Source organism: Peromyscus maniculatus, chromosome 10, assembly GCF_049852395.1.
Source record: "Peromyscus maniculatus bairdii isolate BWxNUB_F1_BW_parent chromosome 10, HU_Pman_BW_mat_3.1, whole genome shotgun sequence".
Classification (NCBI taxonomy): domain Eukaryota; kingdom Metazoa; phylum Chordata; class Mammalia; order Rodentia; family Cricetidae; genus Peromyscus; species Peromyscus maniculatus.
Window position 1 is genome coordinate 8,285,736 of NC_134861.1, and position 18,824 is coordinate 8,304,559.

General features: G+C 49.3%; 1 protein-coding gene and 1 long non-coding RNA gene across 2 annotated transcripts in view; both read left to right on the plus strand.

Annotated features, from left to right (window-relative positions):
- Window positions 1-18,824, plus strand: part of Ap1b1 (adaptor related protein complex 1 subunit beta 1) — a 109,967-nt gene that overhangs the window by 12,180 nt on the left and 78,963 nt on the right. The window lies entirely within an intron of this gene.
- On the plus strand, window positions 2,876-17,551 carry LOC143267551 (uncharacterized). Its single transcript, XR_013042739.1, has 2 exons — window positions 2,876-12,829; window positions 13,896-17,551. It is a non-coding gene; the product is annotated as an uncharacterized LOC143267551 (long non-coding RNA).

The window sequence follows — 18,824 nt, forward strand, 5'->3', positions numbered from 1 at the left end:
GCATCACTTTGCAAGTCCCTCCTCCTGCAGAGCCAGGCCACCGTGGGGGATCTGCTGGGCCCTGGGCCTGCTCCCTGCATTGCGCCAGTAGCTGCAGAGCCTGATCTAGGGCTCTGTCTGGGCGCTCTCCAGGAAAACTCCTGGCAAACTAATCCTTTTGGAGAGTTCTGTTAGGTCTCTGTGTGCAGACAGTCAAGTTGTTCCAGACCACAGCCTGGGGCGCCCAGCAGGATTCCAGGATGTTAGGGCAGATTGTTCCATAAGTTGGACTGGGTGTCTTCCAGTGTTTGGGGGGGGGGGCGGGCTCTGTGCCTCAGTTTCTCCATTTATCCATGGTAAGTGATTGGGAAGCTGGCTATCTACTGATATCCATACTTCTGATTCCCCTCCATGTCTTCCTACCCATGAGTCCTTGGAATTGTTTATGTGTCTGCACGGGGACCATGATAACCAGGCAAACAGGAGCTGACTAGAGAGAGGTGTACAGTAGTGGAGGAGGAGATGCCTACCCAACCCTGTGGCATCAGGCAGGACTCCTGGCTTCCTTAGTGCTTCTGACCTCTGAGCCCCGGCCTTCCCATCCAGAAAAAGAGTCAACCCGAGCTATTAAAGTAGGACCCCTGAGCTGGGCTCAGCACTAGTGGGTGTCCATAAACATGGGTCTCCTGCTCCCTCAGGCCCAGCCCAGCATGCTTGAGCCTCAATTACAGGCCTCAGGCCTAACATCCCAGCCAGCAGCAGGGAGGTGGATTGTGGGTGTTAGTGGTGGTTGAGGATTTGGCGACACAGCACTTAGGTGGTGGTCTCTCCATGTGTTCTAGATGACCCCAGCTCCATGGCGGGAAGGAAGAGGGACATCGGAGTGGGTCCCAACACTGGGGGTCTGTGAGGAGGGCACGGGACCGCCAAGAGCTTGACAGTCTGTTCTTTGATTGCTGTTGTGCTCCTGGGCAGGGCGGTCCTCAGAACCTTCCTGCAGTCACTTGTTCTCAGAACGATGACACTGTGGCTCATTTAGCAGAGAGGTTACTCAGCTGGCTCTGGTTTAACCAGGATCTGAAGCCCATAGTTCCGGTAAATGAGGCTGTTCTTCAGCTTCCCAGTGTTCTCAATGCCAGCTTCCTTCCTACTAGTTCTGAAATAATCTGTTGGATTTCATATTTCTGACCATTGTTCTTGCCGTTCCATACCCTTGCCCATTCCAGACCCCTCTCGTTCACTCACTGCTCATCCAGACTCCATTGTAAGCCAGGCATAATGGCACGTGTCTGTAATGCCAGTCAGGAGTTCAAGACCTACCTGAGCTACATGAGAACCTGTCTCCAAAAAAAATAAATAAATAAAAAATAAAATAAAAACTGCATGGAGAGATATGCCTTTAATCCTAGCACTCAGGAGGCAGAGGCAGGTTCAAGGTTCACAGGACACAGGTTCTATGTGTTCAAGGCCAGCCTGGTCTACACAGTAAGTTCCAGGACAGCCAGAAATACAGGTGAGCCCCTATCTGTTTTCAAAACAATGAGAACTTTTCTTATTTTCCCTGACAGGATGAGTGAGCCTCCCCTCTCATTTCTCCTCTGCCATGATCGTTCTAACACTGTCCTCTCTTTTTAAAACTTTTTTAAAGATTTATTTATTTATTATGTATACAGCATGTATGACTGCAGGTCAGAAGAGGGCACCAGATCTCATTACAGACAGTTGTGAGCCACCATGTGGTTGCTGGGAATTGAACTCAGGACCTCTGGAAGGACAGCCAGTGCTCTTAACTGCTGAGCCATCTCTCCAGCCCCCTTATAAATTTTTTGGAGATTATGATGTGATTTCCCTTTTTCTCTGTTGTTACATAAGTGTGTATGAACACGACTGTATGTTCCTATACACATAAATACAACCTGCTCAGTCGGTTACTTGTATGTAGGTCTTCAGGGCTGACCATTTGATCCTAGCCAACCAATTGCTGTGCTCTCTCAAGGGAAGACTGTTTCTCCTGCTCAGCACTCATCTCTCTTGTTCAAAGCGTTTGTTGGTGTGTTTATCTTCCAGCAGACTGGAGCCCTGATCTTCCCCTCAGTACCCTTGTACTTAGCCTGACTGGACAAGGGGACTGATAGGAAATGCCGAGTCACCCATTTCCGGCTACCCAAGCCCTCCTTGAAAAGCAACCAGGATGAAATCGTTCTAAACAGGTTTTTACACTCCCGGACACATCCAATGTGTGTTTATTGGAGCCTGTGACATGCCTTCCACCCTAGGCTGTTCATGGCTTACACTGTGTGCCCACCATGCCCTGGCAGTGGTGGGGGCCACTGACGTCCTTGGTACTCACACCCTGGGCTCCGGGCTCCTCCTCCTGCGGCTGCTTTGCCTCCCCAGTGGCCAGCTTCCTGGCCAGCTCTCTGCTGGTGCCACACTCTGGCTCACTGTCCTGGTCACTGCTGTGCTAAAGGCTTCATCAGGTTCTAGGGGGTCACCCTTCAGCTAGGTCACCCCACCCCAGTGGATGAGTCTCCCTAGGATTCTCCACTCTCAGAGGACTAGAGGAAGCACTTTGTAAGAGAAGACTGAGTGGTTTTAATTATAGAGACGTGGGGCTTTTCCAGTGCCCAGTGTGTGTCTGATTCCTGGAGGCATCAAGGCCTTGGAACTAGTGCTTAGAACTCGGGTTCTAGGCTGGGCAGTGGTGGCGCACACCTTTAATTCCTGAATTTGGGAGGCAGAAGCAGAAGGAATCTCCCTGTGAGTTAGAGGCCAGCTTGGTCTACAGAGTGAGTTCCAGGGGAGCCAGGGCTGTTATATAGGGAAACCCTGTCTCAAGAAACCCAGGGAGGGAGGGAGGGAGGGAGGGAGGAAGAGAGAGAGAGAGAGAGAGAGAGAGAGAGAGAGAGAGAACTCAGGTTCTTTCCCACAGACTGGAACCGAGCATTCATCAACAGGATTTGTCATTGTTATGCTTTTACCTGGTGTCCTTAGGTATGTGGCCAGCAGAGACCAGAGCACCCACCCCTACCCCTCCCAGCAGGTGACACTCAACTGGAGGAATCAAATGAGGGCAATTCACTGGCACCTGGAGAGGGGGCAAGGTATGGAGAAGAGGGAGGGCTAACAGAAAGTGGGGGTTACAGACATCGCAGGTCAGGAGTCAGGTTTCTGGGTCTGCTCCTTCCTTAATTATTCAAGAGCTTTGGGCCTGCCTGAACCTCAATTTTCACCCCAGTGAAATGGGCTTGATCTCTCCTCTCACGTTAACCCCATGGGATTTGGGGTGGTCAGGGAAGGGAATGCCTGAGCAGGTATTTGCCAACTGCAAGTAGAAGTCACAATCAAGCAGCTCACAGGATTTGGAAAATTGGCAGTGATGATTGGGGGTACAGCATGAGGACTGTGAATGTGTGTGATGCCTCAGAGTGAACTCAAAAACAAATGAAGATGGCATATCTTATTTATTTATTTAGAGACAACATGTAGCCAAGGGTAGCCCTGAGCTTTTGATTCTCCTGTCTCCACCTCCCATGCCTGGTTTATGCGGTTCTGGGGATTGACCCAGGGCTTCATGCACACTCTGCAAGCACCAGCTAGGCTACAGCTCCAGCCTGAGAGGGTCTGTGATGCAAAATGAGCCCCACGCCCAGCTGTTTTACACAAATTTTTAAAAACGTGTGTGTGTGTGTGTGTGTGTGTGTGTGTGTGTGTGTGTGTGTGTGGGATTTGAAGTAATTGCTTTGTGAGGAGAAGAGGAAAAGAGCCCTTTAGGGAGATCAGTAGGGGAATTGAAAAGGCCCAGCCCAATGGGAGTTAGATAGGGAGCATGTCGTGTGTGTGTGTGTGTGTGTGTGTGTGTGTGTGTGTGTGTGTGTGTGTGTAGGGAATCCTAGCCCCTACACATCCAAGTCAGTCAGTGCAGACCTCTCAGTGTTTCCCTTGGCTGGACCTCACCAGAGCTGGTTGGCAAAGGCGCTTGGGAAATGAGGTTTGCAGAGGTGAGCTCTCAGGAGGCTGAGCATGCAGAGGAAGGCCAGGCAGTGGGTCTGAGATTGACCAAATGGTAGAACAGTTGCCGCCATTAACCAATTGAGCAACCAAACACCTCTGAAAGGAATACCAAAGTATTCAGGAGTGGGGTTCAGATCTGAATTCAGACCAGAATTCCCCATGGAATTTGAAGGAGAATTTGACTAGCAGAGTGGATGTGACAGTCCTGTGTAATGTTGGCTACTTAGAAGGCTGAGGCAGGAGGATAGCAAGTTCAAGGCCCACCTGGACTACATATGGAGAGAGGAGAACTGAGCTCACATCAGAGGCCTCTTGGCTCCTGGGAAGCTGAGATCTCCAGTTCTGGAGTTAGTGGCACGACAAATCCAGGTAGCCAGAACCCAGGCAAGCCCCTCTGCATCAAGAAGCAGGTTCTTAGGAGACAGGGATACCAACAATTCCATCACAGGGCTACAGGATTGCAGGGCAGGGGTAAGAGTGGACGGTACCCACACAGTGCCCGGGAGTAGGGCTGTCACGGTTATCAAGAGGAAGTCCAGGGCTGCTGTGATGCCTGGGCCTGCCCTCTGACCCCCAAGAGGAGGAGAACTCTGCAGGCCCTCCATCCTGCCCCCCACTCCTCCCAGGCAGCACACTGGCAGGAGTTCGTCCTCTGGAAAGGGATGCAGGCAAATGCTTTTTTTTTTTTTTTTGATGAGACAGCAATGAGGTGATGTCTGGGTTTTTATAGCCCCATGGCTGAGCTGGTGCCAGATGCCAGTCCAGGCCAAATCCCATGAGCCACATTTGTCCTCTGTGCTCCTTGGGGAGACCTTCTAGGGGTCTACTCTGAGATCTAGCTTTGGGGAAGTTGCCTGTAGCTAATGAAACCTACAACCTCTTCCGGGGACCCAGACAGAGCCCTTAAGTCAGTGTCTCTCTCTCTCTCTCTCTCTCTCTCTCTCTCTCTCTCTCTCTCTCTCTCTCTCTCTCCCTTTCCTTTTTTCCCTCTTTCTTTGGTTTTTTGACGTAGGGTCTCACATGGCCCAGGTTAGCCCCACACTCAGTATGTAGCCCAGGCATGACCTTGAGCTCCCAATCTTTCTCCCTCACCTCCAAATTTGAGTCTTTTCTTTAATAAATAAAAACTATTTTTATTTCATTTTACCAAAGTAAGTAACTCTTTGAGGTATAGGAACTACCACTTACCCCTTTTGAAGGATAAACTGAGGCCTACCTGGGTTTATTACCTTGCCTTTAGGAGCCCAGGGTTAAGTGTCAAATCATGGTTTCATGCTCTTGATGAATTGTGAGTCAGACTTCCAAGGCCTGAGTCTTCATGGTTATTCTCGGTCCCTTGCTGACTGGCTCCGGTATGCTCCACAAAAGGATCAATGGCCTAGAGAATTTGAAAGTCCTAATAATATTATACAGACATTTCATTTTATTTCGCTTTAAAAATTTTTTCTTTTTATGTTACTTTCTTTGAAAATGGGATTTCCCAGTGTAGTCTGGAACTTGCTGTGTATCCCTAGCTGACCTCACCCTCAAAATCCTCCTGCTTCAGTCTCCTGGGTGCTGGGAGCACTGGTGTTTGCTACCGTGCCCAATTTAGGGTTGTATTTTAAATGGAGAAGAATCCCCCAAAGAAACATGTACCTATTAAAAGAAAAACCCCATGACAGCAGTATCTGCCAGATGCAATGAGAACTCATGATGCTCTGTTCTCCAGAGATAAGCTGTGGAGCATCCATCATATGACTGCTCCAGACCTCCCTCTGCATGTACAAGGGTATGGTAAAAGTTAGGTTTTTAAGCTGGGCAGTGGTGGTGCACTCCTTTAATCCCAGCACATGGGAAGCAGAAGCAGGTGGATCTCTGATTTAGAGGCTAGCCTACTCAGGAGGAAGAGGCAGGTAGATCTCTTGAGTGTGAAGCCAGCCTGGTCTATAGAGTGAGTTCAAGGACAGCCAAGGCTGTGCAAAGAAACCCTGTCTCAAAGAAAGAAAAAAAAAAAAAACACCTTAATTTTTTAATCAATCATGCTCTACTTATCCTATTTTTGCAATTTGTTTTTGCAGAAAGTAGTAGCTCTTCGAGTATGGGGATGATAGACCATTTGCTTAGGGTGCTCACGCCCTAGGGACCCAGAAATCAAAAACCCAAACCAGTAAAAAAAGAGTAGCTCTTGAAATGCAGATTCCCCCCCCCCCCCGAAGTGGGGCGAGGGTGGGTTTCCAAAACAGGATTTCTCTGCGTTACAGCTTTGGTTATCCTGGAACTCACTCTGTAGACCAGGCTGGCTGGCTTCAAACTCAAGAGATCTACTGCCTCTTCCTCCTGAGTGTTGGAACTAAAGGCATGTGCCACCATCACGCAGCTGAAATGCAGAAGTTCTTAACCTGGTAGGTGCATGGCAAAGTGACCAGTAAATTGTATAAAATACTGTGTTGTGTGCATCTGTGAGCAATTTTTAAAGACACTGACTATGGCCCTCTTCTAAATTTTAAGAATGATCCAGATATAGGATTCTTGATTTTTAGATGGAGAAAGAGGCCATGATGGAAAGGGACTCAGGTGATGGGAAGCGGGCCCCTCAGATGGCCTTGAGATCAGTACCAGAACACTGCAGTCGTCTGGACCTGGGCACCCTGCCCTGGCCTCATCAAGGAGCTGTGTCCTGCAGAGCCAGGAGAGTGAGGGAGTCAGCCTGCTCAGGCTGCCAGGATGAGCCTCTGCAGTCCCCACCGAGAGATTTACAGCTGCCAGCCACTCACCGAGGTTCCAGAGATACGACCTGGTGCAGTGCCGGGGACTCTGCAGTGCCTGTGGGAGGCCTGGCTTCTCCAGGCTCCGGCAGCCCTCCCAGAGCTAGCCTAAGCTAGCCTAAACAGGAGTGGGTAAGGGGCAAGCAGGGTCCCCTATCATGGGCAGAACATGAGCGCTGGACCCGCCCCTTCCTTTATTTTGCTTGTTTTTGTTGTCATTAGTTTTGTGGGGCCGTGTGCATACTAGACAAGGGCTTGTCCACTCATTAACTACAGCCCCAGCCCATCTGAGAGCGATTGACTATTACAACCAGGCAGGCCTTGCGGAGCTTGGATACTTAGGTCTTTCCTAGCTGCAGCAGGATGGTCTCATATTACCCAAACAAGCAGCCACCATCATTGAGTGTGCCTCCTCTGCTAAGCATGGAACCCCCACCCCGCCCACACACTTCATCTTTCAGCTAGCCCCAGCCAAATGGCCCCAAACCCAGCGGGCAGGCCCTGTTACTCTCCCCAAATGCTTGTACAGTGGCTGGAGGTACATCTCAGTGAGTGTCAACAAAAACAGAAGCCTGCACAAGGCCACCGGGGTCATCAGATGTAGATTAGAGCCTGGTATACCAGTCCCCAGCTTTACCGGCAGGCTGTCCTCAAACTCAATATGAAGATGATGATGATGACCTTGAATTGATCCTCCTACCTCCACTCCTTAAGTACTGGGATGACAAGCATGCACCATCACACCTGGTTTTATGCAGTGCTGAATATGGAACCCAGATACTAGGTAAGACCTCTACCAAATGGGCTACATCCATAGCCCCTATAATTCTTTTTGTTATTATTTTTGGGGTGTGAGAATGTGTGTAGGGTGTGTATGTGTGAATATTTGTGCATTTGCATACAGATAAAATTGCATACTCTCAAAAATGTGACTGGAAAATGAGAGAGCATATGGATGGAAATCCATGGCAAAAATCATATTCAGTAGCTGGCCAGTGGCGGCGCACACCTTTAATCCCAGCACTTGGGAGGGAGAAGCAGGCGAATCTCTGAGTTCAAGGCCAGCCTAGCCAACAAAGAGTTTCAGGACAGCCAGGGCTGTGAGACCCCATCTTGAAATACAAACAAGCAAAATGCACGTGACACAATTCCAGAAAAGAACAAGAGCCTCACTCCTGGGTGGCATTTCACTCCTGCTCAGGGACCTCCAACAGTGTCTTTGGAGAACAGCGTCTGCTGTCTGCTTAGTACCCCAGGAGGTAAACAAGTGGGGCCAAGGGGGCCAGCCAGTCTGGGGAGCATCCTGGTTTGCTTTTCTGTTGCTGTGATAAAACACTGACCACAAACAGCCTGGAGAAAGAAAGAATTCCCTTCATCTTACAACTCCCAGGCCAGGTTCCATCACTGAGGCAACTCGGGGCAGGAAGTCAACCTGGACACAGACACTAGCAGAGACCATGGAGCAGCACTGTTGACTGGCTTACTTCTCATGGCTTGCTCAGCTGGCTTTCTTACACAGCCCAGGACCACCCGCCTAGGAATGGGATCCCCCACACTGGGCTGGGAGAAAATGTGCCACAGACTTTGGTAGGCCAATGTGATGTAGGCAGTTCCCCAACTGAGGTTCCCTCTTCTCAGGTGACCCTTCCAAGTGGGAGGTGAGATGCTCGTGGGGTGGGATTTCCTCGTCTGGCAGATTTGAAGACTGGACGTTGAGTTTTGAGCAGGTTGGTGCCCGCTGACGTAGTCACTGGTATGGTTTAGATCTGGAGTATTCCCCTGATGCCTGTGTGACCGAGCCCTGGTCCCCAGCCTTTGGGGAAGTGGTGGAACCTTTAAGAGGTAGGACTGGTGGGACATCTTGAGTCACTGGGGATCCTGGGAGCCTGGCTCCTCTTTCTCTCTCATGTGCTGACTGTAAGGGGAGCAGTTGTGTTGTAACTCCCGCTGTGCTGTGCTCTATCTTACAGTGAGCCCAGAGCCGTGAGCTTTTGAACTATGAGCCAGAATAACCCTTTTATCTATACATTGAGTGTCTGTGGTGCTTCCCTCAGGGATGGAGAGCTGACTGATGTATCACCCCCACAAAGGTTTTGTTTTTACCCTGGCTTGAGTGTGGTCCCTCTGACACCTTAATAAGACCTTGGGGTTAGCCCTTGCCTTGTTCTTGTGGTCTCTGGAGGATTTGTACCATGTCCTCTGTAAGCCAGCCGTGTGCTGGTCCCCTTAGCCAGTCTCCTGGGCTACAGCCCGGGATGCCCTGGAGAACCTCCATACCCGTGGCATAAAGACCAAGAGGCTGAGCCTTCGCAGCTGGAGGAGCAAGTGAGCAGATAGGAAGCAGGGAGGGGCGTAAGAGTGACCAGGAGCCAGGTGTCCTGCTTTTGTCTGAGGCGTCTGCGTGTCCTTGGCGATTTCACACTTGGGTTTTTATTCACTTCATGCAGCCTGCCAGTGACTTTTACCCCCATCCTACAGAGGACAGGAGGCACCAGAAGGTTTAAAACTTACCAGAGTGCTGGGCGTGGTGGTCCACACCTATAATCCCAATTACTCTGGAAGCTGAGGCAGGGGGATCCTTGAGCCCAGAAGTTTGAGATCAGCCTGGGCAACACAGTGAGACCTTATCTAAAAACTCCTAAAATAATACATTTTCATGAGAAGTGAAGGAAACTTGCCCAGTGTCGCCCAGCTAGAAGCAGCACTACCATTTACACCCCTTTCCTTTTGTTAATGGACACACAACCCACTCGACATAATATATTCACCGTGTTAAAGTACGGAGTTCAGTGGCTGTATCACAGTCTGTCTCTGTTGGGGTCTCCATTGCTGTGAACACACCATGACCACGGCAACTCTTAAAAGGAAACATTTAATTGAGGTGGCAGCTCACAGTTGCAGAGGTGTGGTCTGTTATCATGGCAGGGAGCAGGGCGGCTCTGAGTATGGCGGCGTACAGGCAGACATGGTGCTGGAGAATTCTGCATCTTGACCCAAAGGCAACAGAAAGTGAACTGTTTCACTGGATGTGGCTTAACCATATATGAAACCTTAAAGCCCACCCCCACAGTGACACACTTCCTCCAACAAGACCACGCTTCCTCCATGAAGGCCTCACCTCCTAATAGTGCCACTCCCTTTGGGGGCCATTTTCTTTCAAACCACCACATAGCCACAGGCTATCCGCTATCACCTAATCCCAGAGCACTTTATCTCCTCAAAAAGAAGCCCCCTACCCACTGGCTATCCTTCCCTGCAACGATTCAGATAAACAATATCCCCTAAAAGTCCATATGTGAAGGTTTGGTCTCGGGAGTGGTGGTTCTGGACAGTGCTGTGGATTTTAGTAGGTGAGAGTTGGGTCATTTGGGGATTGGGATTATGAGATCCCACATATCAGTCTGTCTGCCTGTCTGTGTCCATCCCCCTCTTCTCTCTTCTTGCTGGCTTATGACATCACAGCTCGGCCCAACACGTTTCTTCCCCGCTGGTCCTCACTGCCTCATCAGAGACTGAGTTACTTTTCTGTTGCTGTGACAAACACCATGACTGAGGCAGTTTATCAAAGAAAGCGTTTGGTTTTGGCTTATGGTTTGAGAGGGTCAGAGTCCATAGTGACAGAGCAGAGGAGTGGCTGAGAGATCGCTTCTTGATCCACAACCACGAGGCAAAGAGAGACTGGGAAACTCACAAGTCTTTTGACACCTCAAAGCCTGCCCCCCGGTGGCGCCCCTCCTCCAGCACCACACCTCCTAATCCTTCCCAGACAGCTCTATCAACTTGGGACCAAGTGTTCACATATATGAGCCTGGGGGGTGGGTGTCATTCTATTCAAGCCATCATAGGGACCATAAGCAATTCAACCCCTGATCTTGAACTTGAACCTCCAAACTATAAACTAACCTTTTCTCTTTATCACTTGACTGCCTCAGAACCATAGTCACACAAATCTGACTAACACACACCAGTTCTCTCAATTCTCTATAGTCCCAGGTATCCACTAAATCATTCTTTATGGATTTGCCTATTCTGGGCATGTCAATAAATGAGATATATACAATACTTGTCTCTTATGTATGGCTTCTTTCACTTAGCAAGTTTTCAGAGTTCTTTCTCATTGTAGCATGAGTTGGTACTTCATCGCTTTGTGTAAATACAAGCATTTATCCAGGGTATGGATTCAGGTCATTGTGGCCCCCAAGCCAAATGTTTTTTTAGGTGGCTTCAGTACCAACCACGTGGCCTTAGGATCTTAGAAACTATGTCATTGCTAGTGTCTCTCATCTTACATATGACAATGTTATGCAGGTTAATGTCTGCACAGCTGGGGGTCTGAAGGGCCACCAAGCCAGAAAAAGGCTCAAAGGGCAGGTTGAAGGCTGGAACCATCTCAGTGGCAGAGTGCCTGCCTAGCAGGTGAGGCCCTAAGTTCACAATCACAATCTGGAAGAAGTAGAGGAGAGGGGAAGAGGGTACTGATGATGACAGGTTGGCCCCTGAAGTGGGGCTGCTAGGACCCCTGTCTTGCACCTCAGGGATTACACTTAGACTCGGGGTGAAGCTTGCTGAGAGGTGGACCACTCCTTAATGTTGGTAGTGATAATTGTTGAAGGGTAATAACTTGCTGGGGGTGTGGCTCACTGGGTAGAGTGCCTGCCAACATGCCTAAGGCCCTGTACTCAATCACCAGCATCACCAGCATCACCAGCATCCCATCATATGGGAGACATGGTGAGCCATGCCTGTATTCCTTCCACCCAGGAGGTAGAGACGGTAGAGTCATCCTCAGCTACATGTTAAGTTTGAGAGTGTCTCATAAAAACAAGAAAGTAGTAATAATGTCAATTGTGAAAGCTCAAAACAGCCAGCCACGTACCTGGCTAGCTGGCTCATCTCTTATGTACCCACTCTGCACCTAACCTCCGCTGGGGGGGTGTTGGGCTTGCCTAGGAGTCACTTCACTGTTGACATTCATAACAGCGACCTCTGGGTAGCCACCTTGGTAAACTGAGGTCCAGAGAGCTGAAGAGACTGAGCAAGTCACACAGCTATTAACCAAAGGTCTGTGTGATGCCCTGCACCTAGGGGCAAGGCCCTGCACAGGGATGTCTTTTTCAGAGAGCCCTCACCCCCCCCCCATTGCACTTTGACTTGATTATCTGGAAGGGCGTGGTCCCAGGAGGCAAGTGGGACCCAGGACCTGGCAACGAAGCCACATACATTCGTCATCAGCTGTGAACAGGATGGTCGGGGTGGAGCTCAGTCACAGAGCACCTGCCGAACCTGCGTGAGGCTCTGTCTGTGTTCCACCCCCAGCACTGAAGACAAGAGAAAAGAACAAGATGATAAAAATGCAGGGAATGTCTCAGTTTCGTTTCAGAGGGCCAAGGCATTCCATTCTCTCCCTGGGTCCTGTGACCGCCCTTTTCCCCGGACCAAGGCAAATAGTAACTGTCAACTAACAGGTGACACGAGAGATTTGCATAATGTTGGTGGGGTGCCTGGTCCAGAGAGCAGAACAGTCCATCCTGGTATAGATGAGACCCTTCTTCAGAGAAGTGGGAGGTGTTGCTTGATGGAGACAGGAGGAGAGACAGAAGGCTGGTTAACAATGTGGATTTTGGAGCAGAATTCTGTATTTAGATCTTATCTCTAGCACGCCTTTAATCCCAGCATTCAGGAGGCAGGGGCAGGCAGATCTCTGAGTTTGAGGTTAGTCTGGTCTACAGAGCGAGTTTCGGGACAGCCAGCGCTACACAGAGAAACCCTGGGGGACAGACACGACAAATCCCGTCTGTGACTCCGGGGAGAGGGTGTGTGGAAGCGTCTGACATGGAGCGCCTAGCATCTCCCGATGAAGGAAAGGTGAAGAGCAAAGCTGCCACAGCTGATTCCAGAAGGTTCCAGAGGAACTAACGGGGAGCAGTTGTCAGCCATAGCTCAATCCCATGGGGCACTCGGGGTAGACAGCAGTTCCTGAAGCCCTGACGGAGGGGCTGCTCCTGACTGGTTGAGAGACGTGGGCCCCAGCAGGCCTTGAAGAGGAGGCTGAGAGCTAACAGGAAGAGACTGGCTGCCAGCAGGCCATGGTGGGTGTCAGAGGCTGCTGACCAGGCCAGGGGAATGCCTGGTGTGCGTGTGTGTGTGCGTGCGTGCGTGTGTGTGTGTGTGTGTGTGTGTGTGTGTGTGTGTGTGTGTGTGCCAGGGGAGAATGCCTGGCGCAGAGAGCTTTGTGGGCAGGCCTGTGGGGTAGGGGGCCGGGGGGGGGGGAGGCGAGGGTAGGGGTGGGTGAGGGGGCAGCCTTCTGGGAGAAACCTGAGCTTGTCATGAAATCCTAGTTCCAGACTAGACCTCCTGTTGCCTCAAGGCCTTACCCCCAGGGAAGGGGGCGGGGGCAGGCTGTGGAGTGAAATGGACAGTGGGGTTCAAACCCAAGCCACAAAGATGCATGAACATACTACAATGATTGACGTCTCTTTGTGTGCACAGAAAGGGTAAGTGTCTTGCTCAGGCTCACACAGCCCGAAACAGCAGATCCTGTGTCCAAGATGCCCAGACCCATGTAGTCATAGCTAGACAGACCCTTTCCAGAAGTACTAGCTTCCTGCCAGCACAGACCCCGAGCCTTGTATGTCTTCATGAAACGAGGATAGCAGCTTTGCCCTTCCCAGCGGCACTGTGTAAACAAAGGGATGTATCTGCATAGGCTAGACCATATAACACTGGTTCTCAACCTGTGGGTCACGACCCCCGCAGGGCCACATATCGGAGATTTACATTATGATTCATAACAGTAGCGAAATTGTAGCTATAAAGTAGCAACCAAATAATTTTTTTTTTTTTTTTTTTTGGTTTTTTGAGACAGGGTTTCTCTGTGTAGCTTTGTGCCTTTCCTGGAACTCACTTGGTAGCCCAGGCTGGCCTTGAACTCACAAAGATCCGCCTGCCTCTGCCTCCCGAGTGCTGGGATTAAAGGCGTGCGCCACCACTGCCCGGCGCAACCAAATAATTTTATGGTTGAGGGGTCACCACAACATGAGGGACTGTTTAAAGGGTCGCACGCAGCATTAGGAAGGTTGAGAACAGTGCTCTAGAGCATGGTGAGTCCTAGACAAATGATTGCACTGTCATCCCTTCTGTTTGCACCTTTACTAGGAAGGTGGAAGGATGATTCCGCCCCGTTACTGCACAGAGGAAGAAACAGGCATGACGGGGTATGTGGATCATGGCTGGTTATCAGAAAAGAAACTTCCGAAATCCTCATGGGTATGAAGCCTGTCATCTCCAGCCTCCTGGCCTGGCTGGTGATGACCCATTCCTTCCCAGGAGGGCAGCTGGGAAGCCTGGACTGCTACCAACCCTGCTGTGTTCTCCCAGTTGTAGAAGGTGGACCACAGGTAGCCACAGCGTCCGGAGTTCTCACCGGCACAGCTGACAGCCTCGCAGGGAACTCTGTCCCTCGTGATATCGGAGACTCCAGGCAATTCAGCTCCCACCCCGACTCTTCCGGTGGGGGGGGGGGATTAAGCCTCCTCACGGTGGTTGTTTTTTTGGTTTGCGCCCTACGGGACTGACTGCCTTCCTAGACATGACTTTAGAGCCCCCTAGTGGCCAGCACAGGGTAGAGCTAGAGCGTGCCTACCCTGGGGCTCCCGCTCAGCTCTGCCGAGAGCTCCCTGTGCCTCTGGGCCCCTGGAATCAGCTGTTCAAGCAGGACTCTCAGAACCAGACCCACTCTAGGAGCTATGGACCCAAACTGGTGGGGTGAACTGGCTAGCACACACCCGCAAAGTCCTCTCACATTTTGTTTCCGGACACAACCCATTCCAGGTGGCCCACTTATCAAAGCCTCTGTAATGGGGGAAACATCTGACATTTTAGTGAGAGAAAATGGGGTCTTCCTGTTTAGGTCAGGTTGGCCTCAACATCCTCCCTCCTGACTCAGCCTCCCCATTAACTGGAGCTGCATATTTATGTACCACACCCAACTAGGATTATAGGCTTTTAAAATTCATTTGCTCTAGTATTAGATTAAAATAAAGCTTTTTAATCTAACAAACTTTTATCTAATAGACTTTCATCAAAGTTTATTTTAAACTGGGTGGTGGTACATGCCTTTAACAGTACTTGGGAGGCAGAGGCAGGTGGATCTCTGTGAGTTTGAGGCCAGCCTAGTCTAAAGAGCAAGATCCAGGACAGCCAGGACTGCACAGAGAAACCCTGTCTCAAAAGAAGAAAAAAAAAAAGACTTTCTTATAATAATCTAGGATTATACACTTTTAAAGTTTATTTAAAAGAGAAGGTCCTCTGTAGTCCAGGCTGGCCTTGAGCACACTGTGTAGCCAAAGATGACCTTGACATCCACACCCTCCTGTCTCCACCTCCTAAATGCGAGGATAATAGGTGTGTGCTACCATATCATCTTCATTTCATTTTGTTTGGTCCAGGGTTCAGCAGGTAACTATAGCTTTTTTTTGTAGTTGGCATCTGCTTGGGCAGCATCCCTCCTCCAGACACTTAGTGACAGGGAGCTGGGGCGCCTGGGACTCAGCAGACCCTGTAAGAGGCCTTACTGTGGGCTGGGCGGTGATGGCACATGCCTTTAATCCCAGTAAAGCCAGGCAGGTCACTGTGAGTTCGAGACCAGACTGGTCTACAAAGCAAGATCCAGGACAGGCACCAAAACTACACAGAGAAACTCTGTCTTGAACCCCCCCCCAAAAAAGGGGGGGGCTACTGCTTATGGTTTGGGGCCCAGAACTCTAGGTGCCTGCTTCTTCTGACCCAGTACAACCACACTGATTGGAGCAGGGTTCTGAATCAGGAGGCAGAATCCTGAGGTCACAGAATAAAGGCTTGCCTCCGGTGTCTGAACTCAAAGATTGTGGGGAGCTGCATACATACTTTCTGGAAGGCTGTCACCCTTTAGTCTGATGTGAGAGCTTTAAGTCCACAGGAAAGACAAGAGAAGAGGAATTCAAAATGGGAAATAGCAAGAATATGCTGGAACCCACAGAAAGCGGTAAGCCTAGGTGAGTGGCAGAACCCCAGGCTGGCCCTTACAGACCTGGGTGGGATGTGGAGGTGTCTTAAAGAAGCAGGACTCCTTCCCAGAAAGCTACACACACGCCCATGGCCTGGGAGTTGTGGAGCCCAGGCCATGCAGGGGGAAGGTGGAGCGGTTGGGGAAGGGCTGCAGCTTCCCACCAACAAATGAGCTAGTCAGAGGTGCCGGGCCAGAGCCACACACCGAGTGCTGGTTTCACCTCTGCTCTCCAGTCCTGCACATGCATCTTTCCTATGTCCCACCCAAGAAAGGGGACGTAAGGAATGTCAGTCCAGCCAAAACGGTATGTTAAAAATCCACCAGGAAAGCCACGTGTGGTGGTCACACCTGTAACCTTAGCCCTAGGTGGGGCAAAGACAGGCTAATCTCAATGAATTCAAAAACAATCTGGTCTAGGTAGCAAGTTCCGGGCAAGCCAGGGTTATATTGTGAAACCCTGTCTCAAAAAACCAAAAGCAAACAAGCCTGCCGATGGCCTGACCATGTCAGAGGAGCAGCAGGTGGCAACTGACTTCAGGGTGTCAGCCACCAGGAGGAAAATCCCTCTTGGGTGAATCTCGGATAGGCAAGGCCCTGAGACCACAGACCACAGAGTGTCTTTTGCTTCTGCTGTGCCTTTATGTATTTGCCCCTGCCATTTTCCTCTGGTGTCTGGCATGGTGTGAATGGGTGTGGGGAGATCCCCACTGCCTGTAATGTAGTGTGATTATCTCATGGAAACATCCCATTCTACTGGGCACTTTTACCTGTGGATTATTATGAACATGTTTCCTTCCTAAGCTGTATTGTTTAATTGATAATAACTATGTTAGTTTATACAGAGTTTTGATGAATAAAAATAAATACGAGGAAACGTCACACAGCTAGGACCTATGCATTTCACCTAAGGAGCTGCATAGATCACAGTTCAGGTTAATGATTAAGGAAAACAATTGAGTCCCCAGGAGCCAGGCTGGCTCTAATTTTCTCAATGCTGAACGACAATGCAGTCACGGGTTTTGCTGTTCATCATTAGCTGAAACAAAGCCTTAAAATAGCTTCAGGTTAGATCAGATGTTTTGCTAATAGCTTTGAGAAGAAACACCCCCAGAAAACAATCTAAAGTTTACAAGGAAACATCGCTGAGTCGTAGATTCATTAGATTAGGGTCAAAATACAAAGCAGCCCAGTTGTTGCTAGTACTTTCCTTGCTAGGTTTGGCTGGTGATTAAAGGTGATGATTAATTCCTTGTGCCCATTTTTGCCCTCAATCTCTTAATGCAAGAAACTGTTGCTGAGTGAGTATGCACCCCAAAGATTTAAAGTAGAGCTGACTGATTCTTTTTCATATATAAAAGTTTAGGTTTGTGATTCCTTTAAGAGTCCTTATAAGATTACCTTTCAAGATAAGACCCTTTCTTTGTAACTACAAAATGTAGCCTGCCAGTCAAAGTCCTTTACTGAGAAAAATACCTTGCTTGACTACATGGTTAATCTCTAACAAGTTGCTTCAGTATGAATGTATGTGGGTTCTTAGGACAATTTGTTTTTCACCTGTAATACATAAAATGTTTAATCATGTAAAGGAGATGAAAAACATGTTTTTACTTGTATTTATTATAATCATTCACTTGAAAAATAGAATGTAACCACATTGTAATTCCTATATTGCCCAAAAAATTTTGTTGGGGTATATAAGCTGTAGAAAAAAATATATACAGTAAAAAGAATACAGAAGAATAGAGAATAAAGAAGGAAATCGTCAGGAGAGAGTGTGAGTGTCTTTTCCCCTAACCCCCTCAGATCAAAAAGTCATAATAAGCTCCGACTCAGTGGCTTCCCTTTGACCCCGGTGCTGCTGTTGGTCCCACAGGAAGCAGTACAAACAAAAGTCCACTGGAGGCAGAGCAGGGAGGCTGTGGAGACAGCTCAGCTCGCAAAGTGCCTCTGCTCAAGGGTGAGGCCTGGAGTTTGATCCCCAGAGCCCACATGAAAAACGCCATGGTGACAAGCGCCTGCAACCTCAGTACTTCGGAGGAAGCAGGATTCTAGTGTAGCCTGATTGGTTAGCTGCAGGTAACCTGTCACGTGGAATTCCAGGCGTGAACTCAGGCCAGACAACAAGCCCTTACCCACCGATCCATCTTGCCAGCCCTATTGGTTTTTCATATTTGCAGTTCTGAGGATTAAGTTTTGGTCTTCAGGGGCTGGAGAGATGGCTCAGAGGTTAAGAGCACTGGCTGCTCTACCATCTGTAATGAGATCTGGTGCCTTCTTCTGGTCAACCTTTAGCCGGGCGGTGGTGACGCACGCCTTTAATCCCAGCACTCCGGAGGTAGAGCCAGGCTGATCTGTGTGAGTTCGAGGCCAGCCTGGTCTCCAAAGCGAGTTCTAGGAAAGGCACAAAGCTACACAGAGAAACCCTGTCTCAAAAAAAAAAAAAAAAGTTTTGGGCTTCAGACATGCCAGGCAAGTGCTCTACCACTGAGCTATGCTTACCCAGCCCTTCTATACTTTGATCTCTACATGACTTAGGATAAGGAACACAATGTAAATAGTGGTTAGACCAGTGGTTTTCAATCTATGGGTCATGACCCCTTTGACAAACCTCTATCTCCACAAATATTTACATTAGGGTTCATAACAGTAGCAAAATTACAGTTATGAAGTAGCAATGAAAATAATTTCGTGGTGGGGGGTCACCACAACATGAGGACCTGTCTTAAAGGGTGACAGCATTAGGAAGGTTGAGAACTACTGGCTTAGGCTACATTGTTAAGGAAGCAATGGATGAAGAAGAGTTTCTGCGTGTTTTGTTTTGTTTTGTTTTTTGAGACAGAGTTTCTTTCTCTCTTTCTCTCTTTTTCTCTTTCTCTCTTCCTTCCTTCCTTCCTTCCTTCCTTCCTTCCTTCCTTCCTTCCTTCCTTCCTTCCTTCTCTCTCTCTCTCTCTCTCTCTCTCTCTCTCTCTCTCTCTCTCTCTCTCTTTCTTTCTTTCTTTTTCTTGGTTTTTCAAGACAGGGTTTCTCTGTGTAGCCCT